This window comes from Mesoplodon mirus (genome assembly GCF_964341445.2).
Source record: "Mesoplodon mirus genome assembly, chromosome: 12".
NCBI lineage: Eukaryota > Metazoa > Chordata > Mammalia > Artiodactyla > Ziphiidae > Mesoplodon > Mesoplodon mirus.
Genome location: NC_138988.1, coordinates 38910590 through 38919842, shown reverse-complemented (window position 1 = coordinate 38919842; position 9253 = coordinate 38910590). Strand labels below are relative to the sequence as shown.

General features: G+C 52.1%; 1 protein-coding gene across 3 annotated transcripts in view; it reads left to right on the top strand.

Moving 5' to 3' along the window:
* Positions 1–4191: 4191 nt before the first annotated feature.
* The window catches only part of DAG1 (dystroglycan 1), a 64461-nt gene continuing 59399 nt past the window's right edge, over positions 4192–9253 (top strand). The window contains exon 1 of one of the 3 annotated variants that reach the window (XM_082638984.1): positions 4192–4331. The gene's annotated coding sequence lies outside the window, so the exon portion shown is untranslated. The other 2 variants (XM_082638983.1, XM_082638982.1) reach the window with 2 other exon arrangements.

Here is a 9253-nt window from a genome sequence, read left to right as displayed (position 1 = left end):
TCCACTCAGGTTCAACACTTTCCAGTGTTCTAATGGCATACCCATTAGCCATGAGAGCAGAGTCAGAACCAGTGGTTGTCAGGTAACCTGTTAATGTCTCTTGACTAAGGGGCCACTGAGAGGAGCCGAGGCTGATGAGAGGCACACTCCCAGATCTCAGGCCAGCTCTGAGAGGAAGAGGTCTTTCTGCCATGGAGGAGCCCTGGCCAAGCTCTGGGCCAGACATGGACATATGACTGAGCATGGAGAAGGGACCCTTAATCTGGCTGAACAAGAAGAGTGTCGGTCTGAGGGCCTGGGTTCAATCCTAGTCAGGGAGCTAAAAATCCCATAAGCTGCATGGCACAGCCAAAAAATAATAATAATATTAAATAAAATAAAATTAAAAAGACTGTGGGTGGCTTCTGCCAAGACTGTGCGTTTAGGGGCTAGCTGGTCAGTGACTAAAAAAATTAACAAAGAGGCCCCTCAACTTTGCTTGCCTCCACTGGCTCCTCGGCCAGACCAGACCTAATCTGGTGTTTAGTCCAGTGCTCAAGGCCACAGGCCCAGTGATTTGAGAATAATCACCCAAAGTTGGCCTTGGGGGACTGTCTTATCCCAGAGCCAAAAGGGAGTGGAATGTGACTGAGGGAGAGGGCAGTGGACATGTATCCACCAAGGGGAGAGGTGACTTTTATTCATTCGACCAACCCTCACCCTTGCTGTGGAGTTCCTGTCCCCACAGGACTGTATGTTCCTGGAGGGCCAGGTGCAGAAGCAGCTGCCTGGCTGACTAGAAAGGAAGGCCCTATGCTAGACATGTATGAAGGGGTCTGGTGGAAGTGCTGCAGTTGAGGTCCCTGCAAGGGAAGGAGCTGATTTCTGGGAAGACTGGTATTGACCCGCAAACATGCCTACTAGCAGTTTCTCCCGGATGAACTTATCAGCCCTTTCTTTCTGCCAGAGCTGCTGGACAATCTGCCTTCTGTTAAATCCAGACAAAAGGGACCCCTCCCTTGCCCTGATTTGGCTGGCCTTGCTTGCCAGCCCACTGCCTCAGGCAGACCTGCAGGCCTGGCATTTGGACAAGGAGCCTCTACCCTCAGCCAGCACTGACCCCTGCCCCTCTCCATTGGGCCTTGGGGAGGATCAGTAGCAGGAGCCTCCCTCCCCCTCGAAGTCTGAGGCTGGGCACTGGCCCTTGGCCCTTGGTTCCTTGGGAATATGCCAGAATGAAAAAGGCCTGGAAGCCTAGGACCAGAAGAAAGTTTGGTCCATGTAGGTGTCTGCTGGATTTCACCTGAGCCAGAACCAAGGCCCTAGCTTAAACCATATCAGCACAAAGTAAGCACTGGGACATTTGCTTTGGGCCTTGTACAAGGCTTAGACCCTTGGGGATAACTGCCAACCAAGAAGGGAGGTAGGCAGCATCCCCCGATTCCTTCTTTTCTAAACAGAAATTGAGCCTCTATTATGTGCATGTTGTTAGGTGATCGTTGCAATGTGGGATCAAGCAGGTGCACATATCTGGCCTCAAGGGCTCATACTCTAGTGGGGAAGACAAACCTCAATCTGATAATCTTCCTGAAGCCTCTGGCTGGGGGTCTAATTGGAGGGTGGAGGAAGCACTGGAGGCTATATGGCCAGGAGAGTTGAGGGCTGACTTTCGTGCCTAAATAACCTCATTCTTGGCCTCTTGATCAGTTCTCCCTGAGCCCATACCACATGGGCCCTTTGGGCAGCTGTTCTTGGGTGTGCCCTGGGCCTCACTCTTGGCTGTGCTCTCCAACTGGCAGTGAACACCAAGCCTGGTCTAGGGTGGCCTAGGCACTGCTGGGGTTCCAGAATAGCTCCCAAGGGTGAGTCACTGGGGACCTTGTGCTGAGCCCTAGGGTGAGCTGTGGAAGCCCCGGGAGAGGAAAGGTTTCAATTCTCAAGACTATGGGGAGTAACAAGGCCTTGACTTTACAGCCCCCACCCAACCTAGGGGCCCATGAAGACTGTCCACCTCTCTCTATGGGCTCCATGGGGGCTGGTTAGGCCCCAAGAGGCTGGCCATCCAGGCCTCTTGCCTTCTAGGGCCTGAAGGAACAGGGGGTTGGGGGAGCCCCAACTCCAGACAAAAAAGAAGCTAGCAATGAGACCCAGAGTTCACATCTGTTCTGGCCTTGTGGGGAGAGCTGCCAAGGCTGGAGGGCTGGGGAAGGGGGAGAGCATTGGGGCCAGCCTGGGACCACAGCATCTCCAAGTGAGTTCCAAACCTGGAGAGGCAGGGACTGGAAGGATTTGGCTGTAAGAGCTTCAGACAAACTCAGGTTGTTGCTCCCCTCCTCCTAGGACTAGGAAGGGCCTATCCCACCTTTTGGCACCAGCTGGTTGAGGTAGAGACCTTCCCATGGCCAGAGCTCTGGGGGAGCTTGGGTATGGGGTGCTGGGACCCTGGAGGCCAGAGTGAGGCCTGGTGCCTCATCTAGCAAGACCAGTGCCAAACATGAAGAAGGGGAGTTACTCTAGTATCCACGGATGGTCATTGAGGACTAAAGAGCAGCTAGCAGTTTCTGTGTAGACGGTAGGAGGGATGAGGCCTGTACTCACTGCTGTTTTTTGTTTTGGGAAAACATATATATATATATAATTATACAGTCAGACACTAAAATACCCAGCAGAACCTAGGGTTGCAAAGCAGTGTCTGATGTGCGTTTGTGGTGGCAGGGAAACTCTGCAAGCTGAAGGAGTGAACGGAAAGAATGTATTTTGTTTAGAAACCCAAATAATTTTCTATATTTTTAGCCTTTTTTTTTTTAACATCTTTATTGGAGTATAATTGCTTTACAATGGTGTGTTAGTTTCTGCTTTATAAGAAAGTGAATCATCTATACATATACATATATCCCCATATCTCCTCCCTCTTGCGTCTCCCTCCCACCCTCCCTATCCCACCCCTCTAGGTGGACACAAAACACTGAGCTGATCTCCCTGTGCTGCATTTTTAGCCTATTTGAAGCAGGAGAATTTTAGAACTGGATTTGAAAGGCCATAAATTTTTTAGTTTTAACATCCAAGGGATAATTTGGGGCTTTCTTCCTGGTTTTTACATCTTTTTCTGGTCTGTGTGAATGAAGTTTGGAGCCTAAGCATTTAAGTATAACGCATCACAAACAAGTATGTGTGTTTGAGAGATGAGGCATTCCTTTTTGCTCTCTTTGAAGTTTGCTTCTTCTAATCCTTCCTAAGGAGAGGGAAAAAGCAGGGGAGACCCAGGGCTGTCCGGATTCCGGGAGGAACCCCTGGCAGGCAGCAGCCCGTTCTGTGTTCAGAATGTACTCGTTGACAAGAGTGCGGGCCTGGAATTCCAGCCTGGCCACCGGCCCAGGAGGGAATGCACAGGGTTTGGGGAACAGAGCCCACCACGGGTCCCATCCCCATACCCGTCCAGTAACTGTCGGGGGTCTTTGAGATAGTGGGCCTAGGTAAGCCCTGGGGAGTGAGAGCATTTTTAAGACCCTCCCCTTTAAGGGAGACAGACCTCAGCAGTAACTCCCCGCCCTTTACTCCCCCAACTCCCTGAAAGAATGCGGGCCTCGAGTGAGTGACCAGCGCCAGCGGGTCAGAGCTATTTCTGGCGGCTGAGGAGGCACCGGATTCCGGGTGTTCAGGGCAGGAGGAGGGGACGAGGGTCAGGCCTGAGGCGCTTCCCGGACACCCCCCCCTGCTGGGGGCTAGGCCCCCGGAGAGGGGCAGGCTTCCTGCCCTTCCGGCCCTCGGCCCTCGCCTCAGTTTCCTCATCAGTATAAGAGTCGGGCAACGGGGCCATCATCCTTCGCAATTTGGAGGACTCTTGCTGATTGTTTTCTTGTCTTAAAATTACCTGATTTGCGTTCGACAGAAATCAGGAGGGCGGAAGACAGTCTATGGGTGGCCAGTTGTGGCCGGGCCAGTTATCGGGCCTGACCACCCGGGTAGGTTGGATGCCTCTCGGGGGCCCACATGCCTGAGGTTGGGCGGGGCGCCCCTCCCCCACTCCCAGTCCTGAGCTCTCCGGGTAACCCGGACGGGCCGGGGCGTGCCGCGGGTACAGACCTGGCCCGCCGCGGGCGGGATTTCCAGGATGGGGCGTGTCTGTTCAGACGGGGGCGCGGCGGGCCAATAAGCAGAACGGCGCGGGGGGGCGGGGCCTGTGCGCGGGTGCGGCGCGCTGCGGGGCGGCCGACGCAGGCAGAAGCGGGCGTCGCGGGGACTGCCGGTCGGCGCCGCGCGGAGCTGGCAGTGGGATTGGCTGCGGCACTCGCGTGTCAGGGGGTTGCTAGGCTTCGGTCGCGCGCCCCGCCCTCGCGCTCCCTCACCGCCCGGTACGTGCTCGCGCCGAGGCTGCGGTGCGGCGCTAGAGCTCCTCGGGCTCGGCGGCAGCGGCGGGAGCTTCGCGCCGAGTCCCCGGGGAGCGGCGGCGGCGTCTTGCGGGCGGGAAGAGCGAGCACCTGCCGCGTCCCGCCCGTCGGCGCTCGGTGAGTGCGCCGCCCGTCCACTGCCGCCGAGCCTGGCAGCCCAGGCCCCCATTTCCGTCGCTGGCCCAGCCTTCCGAGGAACACCTGCTGCTGCTCTCGCTGTTTGGCCCGGGGCGGGGACACGGTCGCGGACGTCCTTGCGGGTGAGGCGGCGACGCGGCCCGGGTAGAACCGCCCCTTGCTCTCGGCCCCTCAGGCGAAGGCTGGGGGCGTCCGGCCCCGGGCTGCGCGCCGCGGCGGTGGGCCAGGCCTCAGCCCGGGCCGCGCTCCAGGGAACGCGCGGCGGTCGCGGGCGTGTGCGGCCTGCGGACTGTCTCCCGGGCTTCCTCAGAGGGTCGCGCGGCCCAGTTTGGCCAGAGCCCGAGGATGGGGCATTGAGCCCCTCAGGAAGGGCCGCAGCCGCTATATCCTGAGCCGCTCAGAGCCTTGGGGTCACCCCTTCCCACACATACACACTTGGGCTTCTTTGGTGTTTGGAAAACCATATTCACCCGCGGGTATATCTGGAAAATGTCTCCAGAGGAAATGCTCTCTCGGTTTAGAATCCTTCTGCCGTAAATTCCGAGTTAATTTCATACGAACTCAACTACTAATTTAAAATGCAAATTTTAATTTCTATGACTTGAGAAGCTCTTACATTTGTAAAGTTACTTCAGAATTAGTTTTAATGGTGATCATGAGTTTTGCCTTGGTGAGAGCTACAGCCTAGGACAGCACGGTTATAGCCTAGAGTTCTAACTTAAGAGCCCGGCCTGCTGTTTCCCTAAATAAGCGAGTAGATGTGATTCCTGGCATGGAAGCCAAACTCTGCAGGGAGGGTGGTGTTTATAGGACATAAGTCCAGATAAAGAGTTGGATGTGCTACCAGGTGTTTTGGAGTTTGGTGTAGATGGGATGTTGTAACTTTATCAGGTTGTTCTATGCTCAGCGTTCAGAGACATAATTTTGGGATGTCCTTTTTTAGAAAAAGAATTGAACATTGGAGGCATAGTTTGAATATGGAGAAGTTGAATTGAACTTTGTTTGCCTTGGAGCCAAGTAATAAGAGCTCCTGGCCTACATGCTTAAAGGAGGCTGAGGAGCCATTTCTTGGAGGAGTGAGATTTGAGGAGGGAGTTGGATGCATGGTATGAGCCTGGTTAAGGCCTGTGGGATACTGTAAGGAAGTAGGAGTAAGCATTACTATATAGGCAACAAACATCTGGTTGGAACATGAAAGCTTGTGTTGTTACGTGCCTCTGTTGAAAGAAGCAGAGAGCCAGTCTTTACTGCTCTGAAAAATTGATTTAGCAAAATACATTCATTTATTTAACAAATATTTGACTTCACTGCTTACCAAATTCTGTGGTAGGTCCAGGGGACCCATGTAAAAGAGACTGGTTCTGCCCTTAAGGAACTCAGGTTCGTGGACAGTGGGGGATGGGGAGCCTATGATTGATAGTGTCGGCCCACTAAGTGTGCTTAGATGGTGCTTGGGAGCCTGAGGTGATAGGGAATTCCTGAGCTGAGGCTTGCAGGGCCAGCAGAAATTAGCTGGGGGACAGCAAGTTCCGGACACAGGGAACCGCATGTATATGAGTGCCTAAAGTAGCACGTGTGAGTCCTCCAGCATGACAGGTGGGAGCCCCAGGCCTTTCTTGTTGTGCTTAGTAGTTCAAACTTCATACTCAAGGTGCAGGAGTCTGGGAAGGCTTTTCCTCAGTTGAGTGGCATGGTCCAGACCCATGTTTAGAAAGATCTTGTTGGTGGCCACATAGGTAGTGGCAGGGAGGGGATGGGAAAAGGACCTCTGGCTCTGAGGTTGGCCCTTAGAGGAGAGATGAGGGAGAAGGAGCCAGCTCAAGAGACTGGCTGAAAAGTTTGAGCAAAGGGAATACCAAGCTGTGATGGGGGAGGAGACTGCATTCAGGAATGTGTGGGCCAGAATATTTATCATGACCAAAGCTTTAAACCACGTCTTCTGCAGGTTTGCTAGTGCCTCTTAAACATTGAATATGGTGGGATTTGGAGGGACCCTGGGGCCACTTAGACTGGGATTATTTAGAAAAGGAGAAGCATGGCATATGTTTGTTAAAAACCTTAAACAACCTTATTTCTCACTTGAACTGGGGGCATTGCATTTCCTCTTGGGCAGGGCTGGTATATTAACCCCTGAGAGTAGATGTGTGATCATCCCTGTTGAGGCAGATGGGAGCATGTTCAGCCCTTTACCTCACAGTTGTTCCACCCTTCCCTGTGCTCTGGGCCAGTGACACGATGGATCTACATCAGCCACAGTTGAGGGCCTTCTGTGTTTCTGCTCTACATGCACCGTTGCTAATGCTTATGAGAATCCTTTATAGTGCCTTAGCAAACCGAGTCATAGATGAAGGAATGTTCCCAAGGTCACACAACTGTCATGTGGCAGAATTAGGATTTGAACCCAGGCTGAACATTTGGCTGTACCCATCTGTGTTTCTGTTATATCAGACTAATAATGGTGGCCTCGGTTGGGTCCTTCTCTGGCAAAGACCAAGCCCAGGTGTCTGGTGGTGGGCAGAATGCCAGGACGATATGGGAAGGTGATCAGTGATCCCACGTGGAACTCCAGGAACATGTTGTGAGGGACCATTTTTCAGAAACCTAGGGTTTGTCAGAGCCTTCTTGAGGCCTCTGCTGGTTGCTCTGGGTACCATGCTGAAGTAAACCAAGGAACTTGGGTCCTAGGCTGGAGAGGGCAGACTTTAGGGAAGAACTGCATTGGGCTAGACCTTCAAGAACGGTTAGTGGTTTGATTGGTGAAGGAGTGGTGGCAAGAAGGTCACAATTTTGTGGAAGAAGAAATGAGCAGAGGAAAGGGGTGGGAGGGAGAAGACTGGGCACTTTTTTTTGTATGTTCTGGAAGGTTGGGTTGCAGTCAGAATGCCATGTGGAGGAGTTTGGTGTTATGTGAGAACAGGAAACCTTGAAGATCTCGGAGCACAGCTGTGATGGGATCAGCTCTGGGTATTAAAAAGTGAGCCCTCACTGTGAATGTTGAGGCTGGGCTGGACCAGAGGTAGGTTGGTTACTGCTGTGGTCCAGTGGGGGAGACACTGGATCTGAACAAGAACAGTGGTCAGCAGGGGAGTGGAGAAAGATAAAGAAGGTTCAAGATGAGCCAGTTCAGCAGATGTTAGGGACCTGAATGGTTCTGGTACCAGCAGGGGTCTACCACTGGGTGGAAGAGGCAGGAGGTTGACAGTGAAAAGATGAGGATGTAAGGCTGCATCAGCCAAGCACTGGTGAGGACTTGAGAAACTCCAAGTAAAGAGGGGCCCCTAGAGAATTCCCCACGTGGTCCAATGGTTAGAACTCTGCACTTTCACTGCGGAGGGCTGGGTTTAATCCCTGGTCGGGGAACTGAGATCCCACAAGTTGAGTGGTGTGGCCAAAAAAAAAAAAAAAGAGGGGCCCCCTAGACTGCAGGAATGGGGGAAGGCTTGAGTCTTTGTGGCAGGCAGGTAAGATGGCAAGGAAGAAGTGAAATTATGAAAGAGAAAGCATGATTTGTTGACCCACTTGGTAGGTAGAGGAATAGTTTGAATTAAAATGTCTATAGTTTTGGATACTCAGAATCATGGTGGGTGTAATGTAGCTTTATTTTTTAATATTTATTTATTTATTTGGCTGCGTTGGGTCTTAGTTGTGGCACGGGGGATCTTTGTTGCAGCAATGTGGGATCTTTTCGTTGCGGTGCACGGGCTCTTCTTTGCGGTGCTCGGGCTTCTCTCTAGTTGTGGCACATGGGCTCTAGAGCGCAGGCTTAGTTGCCCGCCCTGGGATCGAACCTGCGTCCCTTGCATTGGTAGGCGGATTCTTAACCACTGGGCCACCAGGGAAGTCCCCCGTAATGTAGCTTTAGACTGGATTCAGTTAAAGAATTGCCACTAGCTCACAGATTTGACCTGTGCAAGGCAAACTAAAGGTGGCCCGTGATGGTGTGAAGTTAGAGCCCCTTTACCTGTGCTTGCTTTTTTAAGTTGGGTTTTTTTTTGGGTTTTTTGGTCATAGCCTTCTTGATAAGAGGCACGTAACTAGCCTAGTGGAATTGCAAGTGTTGACAGATACATTTTGTGGATGGGCAAGAATAAGAGTGAAGTCTCATGAGTTTTTTTCCTAGCCAGTATAGGAAGTCAGCAATGAGAAGTTTGATTCAATATTCCAGGTTCTGGGGTACATTGTTTAGATTTGAGCCACTGCAGAGTATGACCGCTTGGAGGCTGGAGGCTTCCAGAGTATCAAAGGAGAAAGAAATGGTGGTGTGAACATTGAAGGGGACTCAGATGGGTTGTAGAGTATTGAACCTTAAGGGAACTCAAAGTGAGAATACAGGTAGTATGGTCTTCAGTGTGTCCTGTATATTGGTCAAGGATTTCTTCCTCCTTTTCTGGGGTAAGTGTTCTCCCTCCTCCATGTTAAAGAGTGTTTCTGTGCCTTTGCCAGTGTTATTGTGCTGTTGCTTTTTTTTTTTTTTTAAAGGGTTTTTTGTTTTTGATAAATTTATTTATTTTATTTTTGGCTGCGTTGGGTCTTCGTTGCTGCGCATGGGCTTTCTCTAGTTGTGGCGAGCAGGAGATACTCTTCATTGCGGTGTGCACGCTTCTTGTTGCGGTGGCTTTCTCTTGTTGCGGACTAGACGCGCAGGCTTCAGTAGTTGTAGCACGTGGTCTCAGTAGTTGTGGCTTGCAGGCTCAGTAGTTGTGGCTCATGGGCTCTAGAGCATAGGCTCAGTAGTTGTTTGCACACGG